The sequence below is a fragment of the Narcine bancroftii genome, chromosome 7, assembly GCF_036971445.1.
Source record: "Narcine bancroftii isolate sNarBan1 chromosome 7, sNarBan1.hap1, whole genome shotgun sequence".
Lineage (NCBI taxonomy): Eukaryota > Metazoa > Chordata > Chondrichthyes > Torpediniformes > Narcinidae > Narcine > Narcine bancroftii.
The window spans coordinates 19,008,461-19,024,065 of NC_091475.1; positions in this window are offsets into that span (position 1 = coordinate 19,008,461).

A 15,605-nucleotide genomic window follows, 5' to 3' on the forward strand; every position below is an offset into this window, starting at 1 on the left:
GGGCAGCTCCCTGGGTATGAGAAATGGTCCATGTTTTCTAGAGCCTCTCTGTGAACCTGTGTGGCTAGCAGGGGAGGGGTTATGTTGGTTGTTCAACCTTCATAGTGTGGAGTGAGTCTAATCCATGAAGGTGTTGTCAGTGACCTGGAGCGCAGCATCTGAATGCGTACAGACACTAACGTTGTCCGTGCCAACATCTGAGGTGAAGCTGACCTTTTGTTCTGCAGAGTGAGATGTTGAAGAGTTCCCCTTTGGTCCTGCGGATTATTTTCATTCGAGAGAGAGGTTTGTTGGAGATGACCAGCATCTGTCAGTCAGTGTATCCCCCCCCCATCTGAGCTCTGTCTGCTTTTCATACCTACCCTGCACAATATTGTTGATGTATCTGATGATACAGTGGGTAAAGTAAATACAGTAACCCCCCCCCAGTAACTGGCACCTATGGGGTTTGGTAGATGCCGGATAAATTTTCCGGTTGCTTGAGATTTCATTTGCATGATATGAGAATTAGCCACTAGGGGAGCCAACTTTAAAGTTTGTTTTTTTTACTTATTTATTTTACGCAATTTTTGTTTCCAGTTGCTTGAGGCTGTTGGTTGCTTGATTCTGGATAACAGGGATTTTGTTGTATTTATACATTAGGCTTCTTCAGAAAGAAATACAACTTCTGCCGTGACCAGTCAGGTTATTATAAAGTTATACAGCCTGGAAACAACCTTTCACCCCATCTTGTCCATGCCGACCAAGATGTCTTCCGGTGCTAGTCCCACCTGTCTGCATGTGGCCCATATCCCTGTAATCCTTTCCTGTCCATATCTTTTAAGTGTTGTACCTATCTCTACTACTTCAGCTCCCTTTTGAATCTTTCGCCTTTCACCTCAAGTCCATGCCCGCTAATTTTAGACTCCCATACCCTCGGGAAAAGACTGACCATTCACCTTGTCTGCATCCTTTGTGCTTCCGCAAACCTCTTTATGGTTGCCCCCTCAGCCTCCTTCACTGCAGGGAGTCCCAGCCTATCTAGTCTCTCTTTAGAATTTAAGCATACCAGTCTTGGCAACATCCTTGAAGATTTTTTTTTCTGCATCATTTTCAATGTTTAATGGTTTGGGGGCGAGGAGTCTCTCGAAAATAGAGACACCGGAGTCTGCAGATTTTTAATTTAAGAAAAATCTAGCATGGTAATGGTCCCTTTCGGCCCCATGACTCCGTGCTGCCCAATATGCATCTAATTAACTTACACCCCCTGGTTTGAACAGTTGGAGGAAACCAGATGCCCCGGGGCAATCTGATGCAGACACAGGGAGAACGTACAAACTCCTTACAAATAGCACAGGATTTGAACCCTGGTCCCGATCGCTGGCGCTGTAAAGGCATTGAGTTAACCACTGCACCAACTGTGTCACCCCATACCAGAATCTAGAACTGAGTTGCTGGAGGGATTCTGATTCTGAAGAGTTTTGGAGCTTCTCTGAGATGCAAGGGCCTGATGCATTCAGGATGCCCCCATAGCCAGCATGTATAAAACCTGACACAATATATCGGAAATGTGCAGCAGGACTGTTTTCATTTCATATTTACAACTTCAGTATTTTACTTTAAATAAAGCTTGAGTTCATGCAGGGACGGCAAGGTTAATGTAGAGGTTAGCACAACAACGTTACGGCACCAGGAACCAGGGTTTGATTCTGGTGCGGTCTGTAAGGAATTTGTACATTCTCTCCATGTATGCTCAGGCTTCCTCTGGGAGCTCAGGTTTCTTCCCACCCTTCAAAACATACCAGGGTTGTAGGTCAATTGGGCAGCACATATCGTGGACACTGTTGTGAGGTTCATTCAGGATCCTGATGGCTGTGGGGAAATAACCTGTTGAAGCTGGTTGCGCTGTTGAGCCTTGTCTCCAATGGGAGGAGCGAGAGTGTGTGCGGGGTGTGGCGAGTCCTTCAGTATGTCGGCTGCCCTTCCCAGGCAGAGGAAAATGTTGACAGAGTCTGTGGAGGGGAGGGAAGCTTGCGTGATGTTCTGAGCTGTGTTCATTCCCCTATTCAGTTTCCGATCTCGAGCAGAGCAGCTCCCATCTCAACAGTGATGCGTCTAGCAAGTCTGCTTTGGATGGTGCATCTCTAGAAGTTATTGAGGGACAAGTACACCCACATCCCCTACTTAATCATTCGCCCAGTGGAGATTAATCTTGCCTCGTCCCAAAAACCCTCAGACCAACCTCTCTTGCCTGACTTAGAGACTCTTTGTGTACCTTTGCATGGCAATCAAAAGAAAGGCTTTTGTGTATTTCACATGCATTGCACTGAATGGAATCTTGAATCCAGATGATAATGGTAAATTGGAACAGCAAGATTGGAAGCGTTGTGGACAGTGAAGAAGGTTTTCAAAGCTTGCAGAGGGATCTAGACCAGCTGCAAAATGGCAGATGGAGTTTCATAGAGACAAGTGTGAGAGGCACGTTGGAAGATAAACCAAGGTAGGGTGAATGGTAGTGTACTGAGGAGTGCAGAGGGATCTGGGAATACAGATACATAATACTCTGTGGTGTCACAGGTAGATAGGGTTGTAAAGAGAGCTTTTGGCATGTTAACCTTTGCAAATCAAAGAATTGAATATAGGAGTTGGGATGTTATGGTAAAGTTGTACAAGACATTGGTGAGGCCAAATTTGGAGTATTATGTGCAGTTTTGGTCACCTAACTACAGGAAAGATATCGATAAAGTAGAAAGAGTGCAGAGAAGATTTACTAGGATGTTGCCAGGACTTGAGGAACTGAGTTACAGGGAAAGATTGAACAGGTTAGGATTTTATTCCCTCTGGGGTAGAAGAATGAAGGGAGATTTACAAGAGGTACAGAAAATTATGAGGAAAATAGACAGTGTAAATATAGACAGACTTCTTCCACTGAGGGTGGGTGAGATACAAACCAGAGGCCATGGGTTAAGGGTGAAAGAGAAGACAATTAGGGGGAATATTGGGGAAACTTCACACAAAGAGTGATGAGAGTATAAAATGAGCTGCCAGCTGAAGTGTTGAATGTGGGGTTAATTTTAACATTTAAGAAAAATTTGGACAAGTACATGGATGGGAGGTGTATGGATGGCTATGGACTGGGTGTAGGTCGATGGGGCCAGGCAGAATAATAATTCGACAGAGAATAATAATTCGACAGAGAATAATAATTCGACAGAGAATAATAATTCGACAGAGAATAATAATTCGACAGAGAATAATAATTCGACAGAGAATAATAATTCGACAGAGAATAATAATTCGACAGAGAATAATAATTCGACAGAGAATAATAATTCCACAGAGAATAATAATTCCACAGAGAATAATAATTTGACACAGACTAGATGGAGTGAAGGGCCTGGTTTGTGTGTTGTTCTATGGTCATATGAATCTTTGAGTTCTGCATTTGGAAATCCTGTTTCTCCTTATGTGGCTGGTGACAGCTTTCATTGGTTAATTCTGTGAAGCACCTTGAAATATTTATCCAGATTGATGCCACTATATAAATAGAAGTCACAGAACACCATTCTCTCTATCTGCGTGGCAATGGGCTTTGTTAAGCATTTCATTTGAAGGTCGATACAGTGGAGTCTTAATCCTTAATCAGGGCTCAAGCCTTGTGACACGCAGCTGTTTGAGCTTTGCGTGTTTCATTAGCTGCTCTGCTCCCCAGAGTCCTTCTCCACCCCACCCCCCTCCATCCTGTTTTAGACAGGACAGAAGCTGTCAATCCTACCTGGGTTAAATGGCTGCCTCTTGCTTCATGATGATGTAAGGCCTTTGTCTTTCATCTTGGTGGGGTGGTGCAGAGAACTTGCTGCACCACAGGGTGGTGCCAGACCTTGCAGTTGAAGATGGGGCTGATCGGACAAAGGGCTTTGATGGGAAGATTTAACCTTTGGTTCCAGGTGATGAGGAGGTTCATTGACACAGACATTGTACAATGTACAGATGCTCTGAAATTCAACAACCTCAAAACTATACATTAAATGGAAAACCATTTAGATAGATAATATTCACAGTTGCCATAATGTAAGAACAAAAGGCCGTGTTCAATAATGCAGACTATTCATACATCTTTCAGCATGAAGGCATATATGTGCGAACAGTTGTGGGGGGGTGTGTGCATGTATGTGTATATATATATATATATATATATATATATATAAATAAATATTTGTGTGTGTGTGTATATATATATATGTGTATATATATATATATATATATACATATGTGTATATATATATATATAAATCTTCGTCCGCGAAGCCAAGCCAAAGATATATATATGTATAAATGTATGTGTCTGTGTGTAGATATATATATATAAAAATGTATATATATATATATATAAATGTATATGTGTATATATGTGTGTGTTTATAGAAGTGTGTGTACATATGTATGTGCATGTTTACTTGTGCATGTGTGTATCTTGAATGTGTGTTCACGTTTGCTGTGCATGTGTACGTATGATGGTGTACGTATTCGAGTGTATGTGCGCACATGTGTTTTTGTACCTTGTTACTCAACCCATCTGACGATGCCTGGTGGGATAGAAGGTGTTATATTGAAGGAATATATTTGACGAATGTTTACTGCATTTTGCCTGAAATGTGACGTCTATTTTACATGCTACTGCCACCAGTGCAGCCCAACCTTTTTTTTTTTTTTTTTTAAATTTTTTTATTTTTCACACCATAAATCACAATAGCCATGATATACACTTTTTCTTTTCCACACATTTACAGTGACTTTTTCTCCCTCCCCCCTCCCTCCTCCCAAGCCACCCCCCCACCCCCCCCCCCCTCTCATCCATTTTAGGTATACAATCTAGGTTGCATTAATTCAGTTAGACAATGTTGTCATTCAACAGAAATTCTACTGAGTCCATTCTTTTCTTTTCTTCTCCTTCCATCAACTTAGGTAATGTTTGTTCCCGGTAGGTTTTCGCTATTGTATTTAATGTAAGGCTCCCATACTTGTTCGAATATTTCAATATTATTTCTTAAACTATATGTTATTTTTTCTAATGGAATACATTTATTCATTTCTATATACCATTGTTGTATTTTCAAATTATCTTCCAATTTCCAGGTTGACATAATACATTTTTTTGCTACTGCTAGGGCTATCTTGACAAATCTTTTTTGTGCATCTTCCAAGTCAATTCCAAATTCTTTATTTTTTATGTTACTTAGGAGAAAGATCTCTGGATTCTTTGGTATATTGTTTTCTGTTATTTTATTTAATATCTGATTGAGATCATCCCAAAATTTTTCTACTCTCTCACATGTCCAGATTGCATGAATTGTTGTTCCCCTTTCTTTTTTACATCGAAAACATCTATCAGATACTGTTGGGTCCCATTTATTTAACTTTTGCGGTGTAATGTTTAGTCTGTGTAACCAATTATATTGTATCATACGCAGCCTCGTATTTATTGTATTTCTCATCGTTCCAGAGCATAACTTCTCCCATGTTTCCTTTTTTATCTTTATATTTAAATCTTGTTCCCATTTTTGTTTAGTTTTACCATTTGTTTCCTCATTCTCCTTTTCTTGCAGTCTAATATACATATTTTTTATAAATCTTTTGATTAACATTGTATCTGTAATCACATATTCAAGGTTACTTCCCTCTGGTAAACTCAAGTTGTTTCCTAATTTATCTTTCAAGTAGGATCTCAGTTGGTAATATGCCAGCGCTGTATCTCCAGTTATATTGTACTTATCTCTCATTTGTTCAAAGGATAAGAATCTACTTCCTGAAAAACAATTTTCTATTCTTTTAATCCCTTTTTTTTCCCATTTTCTAAAGGCAAGGTTGTCTATTGTAAAAGGGAGTAGCTTATTTTGCGTCAATATTAGTTTTGGTATTTGGTAATTTATTTTATTTCTTTCTACATGAATCTTCTTCCATATATTGAGGAGATGGTGTAATACTGGAGAAGTTCTATGTTGTACCAATTTTTCGTCCCATTTATATAATATGTGTTCAGGTATCTTTTCCCCTATTTTATCTAATTCTAGTCTCGTCCAGTCTGGTTTTTCCCTTGTTTGATAAAAATCTGATAGGTACCTTAATTGTGCGGCTCTATAATAATTTTTGAAGTTTGGCAATTGTAAGCCTCCTTGTTTATACCATTCTGTTAATTTATCTAGTGCTATCCTCGGTTTCCCCCCTCTCCATAAAAATCTCCTTATTATTTTCTTTAACTCTTTGAAGAATTTTTCTGTCAGTTGTATTGGCAATGCCTGAAATAAGTATAGTATCCTTGGAAAAATGTTCATTTTAATACAGTTTATCCTTCCTATCAGTGTTAGTGGTAGCTCTTTCCAATGCTCTAAATCGTCCTGTAATTTTTTCATTAGTGGATTGTAATTGAGTTTATATAATTGGCCTAGATTTTTGTTTATTTGCACACCTAGGTATCTTATTGCCTGCGTTTGCCATCTGAATGGGGATTCCTCCTTAAATTTTGAGAAATCCGCGTTATTCATAGGCATTGCTTCACTTTTATTTACGTTTATCTTGTATCCCGACACTTCTCCATATTCCTTCAATTTCTTATATAGTTCTTTTATTGATAGTTCTGGTTCTGTTAAGTACACTATCACATCATCCGCAAACAGACTGATTTTATATTCCCTGTCTTTTATTTTTATTCCTTTTATATTATTATCTCTTCTTATCGATTCTGCTAGTGGTTCTATAGCTAGCGCAAACAATAATGGTGATAGTGGGCATCCCTGCCGCGTTGACCTGCTTAAGTTAAATTGCTTTGATACATGTCCATTTACTGTCACTTTCGCTAACGGTCCCTTATATAATGCTTTAATCCAATTAATATACTTCTCCGGTAAACTGAATTTTTGCAATACTTTGAACAAGTAATTCCATTCTACTCTGTCGAAGGCCTTCTCTGCGTCTAAAGCAACTGCTACTGCCGGTGCTTTATTTCCTTCTACTGCATGAATTAAGTTAATAAATTTACAAATATTGTCTGTTGTGCGTCTTTTTTTGATAAATCCAGTTTGGTCTAAATTTACCATTTTCGGTACCTGTTCTGCTAATCTGTTCGCTAATAGTTTAGCTATTATCTTATAATCTGTGTTTAGCAGAGATATTGGTCTATATGACGCTGGTGAGAGTGGATCTTTCCCTTGTTTTAGTATCACTGTAATTATTGCTGTTTTACATGAATCTGGTAAGTTTTGTGTCTCATCAATCTGGTTGATTACATCCAGGAGGGGCGGTATTATTAGGTCTTTAAATGTTTTGTAGAATTCTATTGGGAGTCCATCCTCTCCTGGTGTCTTATTATTTGGTAAATTTTTTATTATCTCTTGTATTTCTACTGTTCCAAATGGTTCTGTTAATTTATTTTGTTCCTCTATTTGTAGTTTTGGTAGTTCAATTTTAGTCAAAAATTCATCTATTTTCCCTTCTTTCCCTTCGTTTTCGGTTCGGTATAATTGTTCATAGAATTCTCTGAAGTTTTCCTTAATTTCTTTTGGATTATATGTAATTTGTTTGTCTTTTTTCCTTGTTGCCAATACCATTTTCTTAGTTTGCTCTGTCTTAAGCTGCCATGCTAAGATTTTGTGTGTTTTTTCACCTAGTTCATAATATTTCTGTTTTGTCTTCATTATATTCTTCTCCACCTTATATGTTTGTAATGTTTCATATTTTATTTTTTTATCCGCCAATTCTCTTCTTTTGGTTGTATCTTCCTTTATTGCTAATTTTTTTTCTATGTTTATTATTTCCCTTTCCAACTGCTCTGTTTCCTGGTTATAGTCCTTCTTCATCTTGGTTGCATAACTTATTATTTGCCCTCTAATGAATGCTTTCATTGCGTCCCATAGTATAAACTTATCTTCCACTGATTCCGTATTTACTTCAAAGTACATTTTTAATTGTTTTTCAATAAATTCTCTAAAATCCTGTCTTTTAAGTAGCATGGGGTTTAATCTCCATCTATACATTCTTGGAGGGATGTCCTCTAGCTCTATTGCCAATAACAGGGGTGAGTGGTCCGATAATAGTCTAGCTTTATATTCCGTTTTCCTAACTCTCCCTTGAATGTGGGCTGATAACAGGAATAGGTCTATCCTTGAGCAGTGCAGCCCAACCTTGAGTGAATATAATCCACATTCTTCCACTCACTGTGTTTCCAGTGTCTTTCTAACAGCCTCTCAAAAACTACCAGTGTGTTTGTTCTCTCTACTACTGGCAGCCCGTTCAAGTTTATTACCATTTGACTGTACATATACAACCAGACAAAACAACACATACACAAGGATGCCCACATGCGCGCACAATCATTTTAAAATAAATTTTTATGCATGATTTACTTGGTTACAGGATTCTGTTCTCACAACCTGTGGGAAGAAGCTAATTCCCAACTTGACAGTTCTGATTTTGATGCTCCTGTACCTCCTTCTTGATGGTAGTGGGTCAAAGATACTGTGTGCTGAATGGAAAAGGTCCTCAATAGTTATTTGAGCCCTGTTTAAGCAACGCTCCCAGTAAATGTCAATAGAGGAGACCCCAGTGACCTTCGTGGCATTTTGATGATCCTCTATGTTGACTACCAGCCTGATGCTTTGCAGGTACACTACTACACAATGACGCAACCAGACTGCATACTCTTAATTGAGCTCTTGTGAAATGTTATCAGGATAAGGATCCTGATCAACCATTGGATTAACCATTGTCCTCCTGAAGTCCACAAACAACACTACTGCTCCAATATCTGTATTAAAAAAAAACAACTTGCCCTGCATGTCTCCTATAAACTTTCCACCCCCTCGCCTTAACAATGTGTCCTCTTGAACGTGTCATTTTTACCCTGGAGAAAAATCATTCTGACTGTCTATCCTGTCAAACCCTCCCATAATGTTGTCAACCTACCAGGTCTCCCTTTAACCTTTGACTCCCTCTATAAAATAACCCAAGTTTGTTCTGCTTTCTCCAGCCTTTTATTTAGGTGCTCTTTAAATGTTTATTATTCCTGCACGGGATATGGATTTCAAGGGCAAGGCCATCTCTACACTAAACTTATTTTATTCTCCCCACTTTCTCATCAACCTCCAACTCCCTCATACTCCACTGCTCCCCTACATGCCGGCTCACTGTGGACAATTAACATTGGCGTGCAGTAAATAACTTGAGAGGCTGAGAATGAGTCACCGATTTACAGGCTTTTATTCACAATGGACAAGGACCTCCTTCTGTGCCGTGATCCAGGCTTTCTATGGGAAGGGTCAAAGTGTTAGTGGCTTTATACAAGGTCAAAAGAGGGAGGGGCCACAGGTACAGACACAGAATGGAGTGGATAATCAGGGATACAGTAGTTCAATACTTCACCACAAGCTTATCAACTGGCATGTTTCGGGGAAGTGGGAGGAAACCAGAGTTCCCAGGGAAAACTTGAGTAAATACACAAAAGTGTTGTTGCAACTCAGGGCACCCATAGGACGCAAAGATATATAACCAATGTCTCAGGCCTGAGCCCTTCGCCAAGGTTCCTACTGAGTTTCTCCAGCACTTTTGCCTATTGCCTGCAATCACAGCATCTGCAGACTTTAGTGTTTCACTCCATTCAGCTGCTCCACTGCGAAGTCTCTTTGAGGATGCCTACCCTGAAGAAGTTCGCTTCCTCTCTTTGAAGGGAGATGCACAAGTGTCTTTCTCACTGTTCCCCATCTGCTGCTCTCAAGCTCTACGCCCATGCTCTCATCCAGATTTGCTTCCACAGTCACGTGCCTTTCCTGGCTTCCTGCCTCCACCGCCATCTGATGCCTCGTGGCTTCCAGGCCCTTCCACTTCAGTCCCCACCAGGATCTTGGGTAACTGTGCGCGCACTGACTGTTGTTCCCTTCGCTTCTCCTACCTTGACGCAGCTTGGTTATATATCTGTGCCTCCTGTGGACGCTGCAGGACCTGCTGAGTTTCTCCAGCAGTTTTGTGTATTGCTACGATCACAGCGTCTGCAGGCTTTCTTGTTTCGCAGCCTTGAGTGGGTTCCTGAGCCAGTTCACAGAAGGAGGAGGAGGCATGGAACATGGGACACAGTACACAGTACAGGCCCTTCTGCCCATGATGTTGTGCTGACCTATAGACTTCATCTCCACCATGCTCTAATCCTCCCCAACCTCAAGCCCATAACCCTCTATTTTGTTTTAAACAATGTGTCTTAACCACATTGGGTCTGAGTTGCGGAGATTGAGTGAGGTTTCTACCCTGAAGGAGGTTAATGGTGCAGATGGGTTTGTTAGCCACTGGATTGTTGGTAGTTTTTTTCATTCTGATTTAATTGATGTAATTGGGCACATGGTCCGATGTGCTGGAATTCTGGAACACCTCTCATGCCAGATGAGAGAATTATTTTTTGTCTGGAACTTTCTTCCTGGTCTCCGGTGCCAAATCGCACTGTGCATCCTTTACACCTTCCAACATTCAATGACATGAGGATTTGCTTCAGGATCCGAATTTATGGCCGTGATAGTGGGTCACGAAATTTGTTGTCTTGCGGAGGCATTACAGGCGCAAAAATTGCCATAAATTACATTTTTAAATAATAAGTAAGTGGATCAGCGTGTACAGAGCTGTTGTCATACCCACGCTCCTGTTCGGCTCCGAATCATGGGTCCTCTACCGGCATCACCTACGGCTCCTAGAACGCTTCCATCAGCGGTGTCTCCGCTCCATCCTCCACATTCATTGGAATGACTTCATCACCAACATCGAAGTACTCAAGCTGGCAGAGTCCGCAAGCATTGAATCCACGCTGCTGAAGACCCAACTGCCTTGGCGAGTCTGTTAAAGAGATAGATAAGTGCAAAAGAAGGGAAAGTGAGGCGGTGTCTAAGTTCATTGTCCATTCAGAAATCTGATGGCAGAGGGGAAGCTGTTTTTGGGTGTTCATCTTCGGGCTCCCGTGCCTCCTTCCAGATAGTAGCAGTGAGAAGAGAGCACGGCCTGGGTGGTGCGGCTTTATGAGGATAGATGCTGCTTTCTTGAGACACCGCCTCTTGTAGATGTCCTTAACAGAGTGTAGACTAATGCCCATGATGGCACTGGCCAAGTTCACAACCCTCTGCAGTTTTCCTGTCCTGTCCATTGGCACCTCCACACCAGGCGGTGATTCAACCAGTCAGAATGCTCTCTATGGCACACCTATAGAAATTCTGTTTCTTCATTAATATTTCAATAGAGGTTGGAGCATTGGTGTCCATGGGATTTTCCCCAACAGCTCTCTTACATGCCGGCTTTGGAATGACGAATGAATCCTTTCTTTCTTTTTCAATCTTTTTATTATTATTATAAATTTATAAACACATACAGTTCAAAGAGATATAAAAAAATACATAGTAAGTAATGAATTAATACAGAGATATTAAACAATAATATTACAGAATAAAAATATATCATAAAAAAAAATTTTTGATCAGTTTAGGGTGTGAACTATCTCTAAAAAAAAGATATAATTAATAACAATATATGAAAAAAGAGAGAAAAAAAAACCCAAAAAAGAAGAAAAAACAAATCTGAATTAAAAAAACTTTAAAAAAAAACTTTAAAAAAAAAACCTACAGATATAGCTAAACCACGCTGATCACTCCGATCTCATCTTACAGCCCAATTATCATACATAATCATAGAAAGAAAACAGCCCGATCAACTCACCACAAATGAAAATATTGAATAAATGGTCGCCAGGTTAACTCAAACTTAGAAGGGGATTCATAGACAGAGTTTCTAATTTTTTCTAAATTTAAACATAGTATGGTTTGGGTAAACCATTGGAAAACAGTGGGAGGATTTACCTCTTTCCAATTTAATAGTATAGATCATCTAGTACGAATGAATCCATTGCCTCGGGCAGACTGAGGTTGAAGGATAGCACTTTCTCCTCTGAGTCAGAAGCCATAGGTTCAATTTCCTCCAGTGGAGTGGGACAAAATTCAGGCTGACGCTCCCAGTCCAGGAAACTGAAGGTGTAATCTTAATCATACGAGAAATTAGAACAAGGTCTGGGGTAGAGTAAATATTCTGCTTCACTGAACGACCTCACATACAGCCCAGAAACAGGCCCTCTGACCCAGTCTGTCCTCTCCAACTATTACACATTAAATAGTTCTATACTAAACTTGGTTAAAGGGTGGCACAGTTACCATAGTGGTTGGTGCAATACTATAACAGCGCCTCGGACTGGAGTTTGAACCCTGAGTGGTTGGTATGGAGTTTGTACATTCTCCCCATGTCTATGTGGGTTTTCGCTGGGGGCTCTGGTTTCCTCCCACCATTCAAAATGTACCGGTGGTTGTAGGTCAATTGGGTGTAATTGGGCAACACAGGACAACACAAACAACTTTGAGATTCTTTTTCCTGTGGGTCAGGCAGAATTTTTACTAATCATTAGTGCAAAAAAACTGTACTCAAGAAAAGATTCATATACAAAAGAGAGATGGTGAAGGGGTAGCAACTGTTTCTGAACCTGGTGGTGTGAATCTTTTTTTTTTTTATTTTTATTTTTCACACCATAAACCACATTAACCATGATACATACTTTTTCCTTTTCAAATATATACAGTGCCATTTTCTCCCCCCCTCCTCCCATCCCACCCTCCCTACCTCCCCCCTCCCGTCCATTTAAAGTACAAAATCTAGGATACATTAAACCAGTCAAACAATGTTGTCATACAATAAAAATAAACAAGAAATTCCACTGAGTCAATTCTTTTCATTTCCTTCTCCTTTCGTTAATTTAGGTAGTGAATGTCCCCGGTAGGTTTTTGCTATTGTGTTTCATGTAAGGCTCCCATATTTGTTCAAATATTTCAATATTATTTCTTAAACTATATGTTATTTTTTCTAATGGAATACATTTATTCATTTCTATATACCATTGTTGTATTTTCAAATTATCTTTTGATTTCCAGGTTGACATAATACATTTTTTTTGCTACGGCTAGAGCTATCTTAACAAATCTTTTTTGTGCATCCTCCAAATCAATTCCAAATTCTTTGTTTTTTATGTTACTTAGGAGGAAGATCTCTGGATTCTTTGGTATATTGTTTTCTGTAATTTTATTTAATATTTGGTTTAGATCTTCCCAAAATTTTTCTACTTTCTCACATGTCCAGATTGCATGAATTGTTGTTCCCATTTCTTTTTTACATCGAAAACATCTATCAGATACTGTTGGGTCCCATTTATTTAACTTTTGAGGTGTAATGTATAGCCTGTGTATCCAGTTATATTGTATCATACGTAACCTCGTATTTATTGTATTTCTCATCGTTCCAGAACATAACTTCTCCCATGTTTCCTTTTTTATCTTTATATTTGAATCTTGTTCCCATTTTTGTTTAGTTTTACCATTTGTTTCCTTATTCTCCTTTTCTTGCAGTTTAATATACATATTTGTTATAAATCTTTTGATTATCATTGTATCTGTAATCACATATTCAAAGTTACTTCCCTCTGGTAACCTCAGACTGCTTCTTAATTTGTCCTTCAAGTAGGATCTCAATTGGTAATATGCCAGCACTGTATCTTGAGTTATATTGTATTTATCTTTCATTTGTTCAAAGGATAATAATCTATTTCCTGAAAAACAATTTTCTATTCTTATGATCGCTTTTTTCTCCCATTCTCTAAAGGAAAGGTTATCTATTGTAAAAGGGAGTAACTTATTTTGGGTCAATATTAGTTTTGGTAATTGATAATTTGTTTTATTTCTTTCTATATGAACCTTCTTCCAAATATTGAGTAGATGATGTAATACTGGAGAACTTCTATGTTGTACCAATTTTTCATCCCATTTATATAATATGTGTTCAGGTATCTTTTCCCCTATTTTATCTAATTCTAATCTAGTCCAATCTGGCTTTTCCCTTGTTTGATATGGTGGTGAGAATCTTGTGGTGCCTATACCTCCTTCTGGATGGCAGCAGTGAGAGCAGATGTGGTGCAGATCCTTGATGATTACTGCTGCTCTCCAACAGCAATGTTCCATGTAGATTTTGTCGATGATGGGAAGAGATTAGACTGTGATGTACTAAGCTGCGTTCACTACTTTTTGCAGGGCTTTCTGCTCAGAGCTATTGATTGATTTTCCCCCATTGCAGGCCATGATGTAGCCAATCAGTACATTTTCCACGACACATCTATAAAAGTTTGTCAAGGTTTCCAATGTCATACCAAACTCCTGAGGAAGTAGAGGGCCTGATGTGCTTTCTTCACGATGCCATTTGAACAGTGGCTCACAAGAATTTATATGTATTCTTCCCCTTTATTCCCAGAGGGGGAATCCACACAGGGATGGGGGGTAAATCTGTGGACAGTCGCGGAGGTCACCGTGAACCTGGCCTCTGCCAGAGGAAGTGGGAAAGGCAGGTGCTATTGCTTCATTGAAAAGGCAAGTGGAAAGTGCATGGAAAGGGAAGATTTAGAGGAAGATGGGACAAGTAAGTGCAACTCACTCAGATAGGCAGCAGGTATGAATTGGGCCAAAGGGCCTTTCACTGATGTCTCTAAAATTATGCAGGCCTAAGTAAGAGGAAACACTATCGAGAAAATGTTATTGAGTCCTTTCATCTCTGTTTGTAAAATGACAGTAAAATCCCCATTATCCTAATTCAAGCAACCAGAAAAAATATTTTGAAAAATAAATAGTTAAAAGATACGAAAGTTTAAAATTGGCTCCCCTAGTGGTCAGTTTACCAATCACGCAACATGTAACCAGAAACTACAGGAAAATTCACTTATCCACCTTTAGTTTTAGATTTCCCTACTCTGGGGGGGGGGGTGGGGGGGGGGGGGAAGTGGGGAGACTAGAACCTTATTAAGGCCCCTCGTGATTTTGTAAACCTCTACAAATTCACCCCGCGGTTTCTGACACTTCAGCCTCTCCCAATAATTCAAGCCTGCCAGTTCTGGTAACACATTGATAATAAATATGAATCATGAAACATAAATTAATCTACTTAAAGGCAATGGAAGGATTTCTCTGGTAGGTGACATCATTAATTTGGAAAGATAGCCCTCCTGTAAACCAGCATGCATTTCTTTATTAATTGTCCAGAGAGGTGACAGAACTTGTCAGCAAATATTCTGATGCACAAAACTTTTTACGAGATCCTGAACCACAGGAATCAAAATCATTGATAACTGAGCCTTCAGGTTTAAATATCTGGAATGAACCGTCTTGGCGAAGGGTTCCGGCCCAAAACGCGGACCCACTCTTCTTCTCCCCCTGTTCAACCCGTGGCATTCTTCCAGCAGATTGTGTCTGGCTCCAGATTCCAGCTGCAGTCTCTCACGTATCTCAAGAATGTCTGTCTGATCCCAAATTTACAGTGGATGATAATTCTTCCCCAAATATCCTTCAGGGAAGGGTGTGTGCTGCCTTCAGTCGGTCTGACTCTAATCTGACCCCTTCCGCCCTCTGATGCTGCCTGCAGGCCGATCCGTACCAAAACTAAACAAGAACCCTGGGCGGTGTCCCTAGAGCTGCCAAATCTCTGTGCCTCGCTCACTGTGTTTACTCTGTTCAGCCTCCTGAACCCAT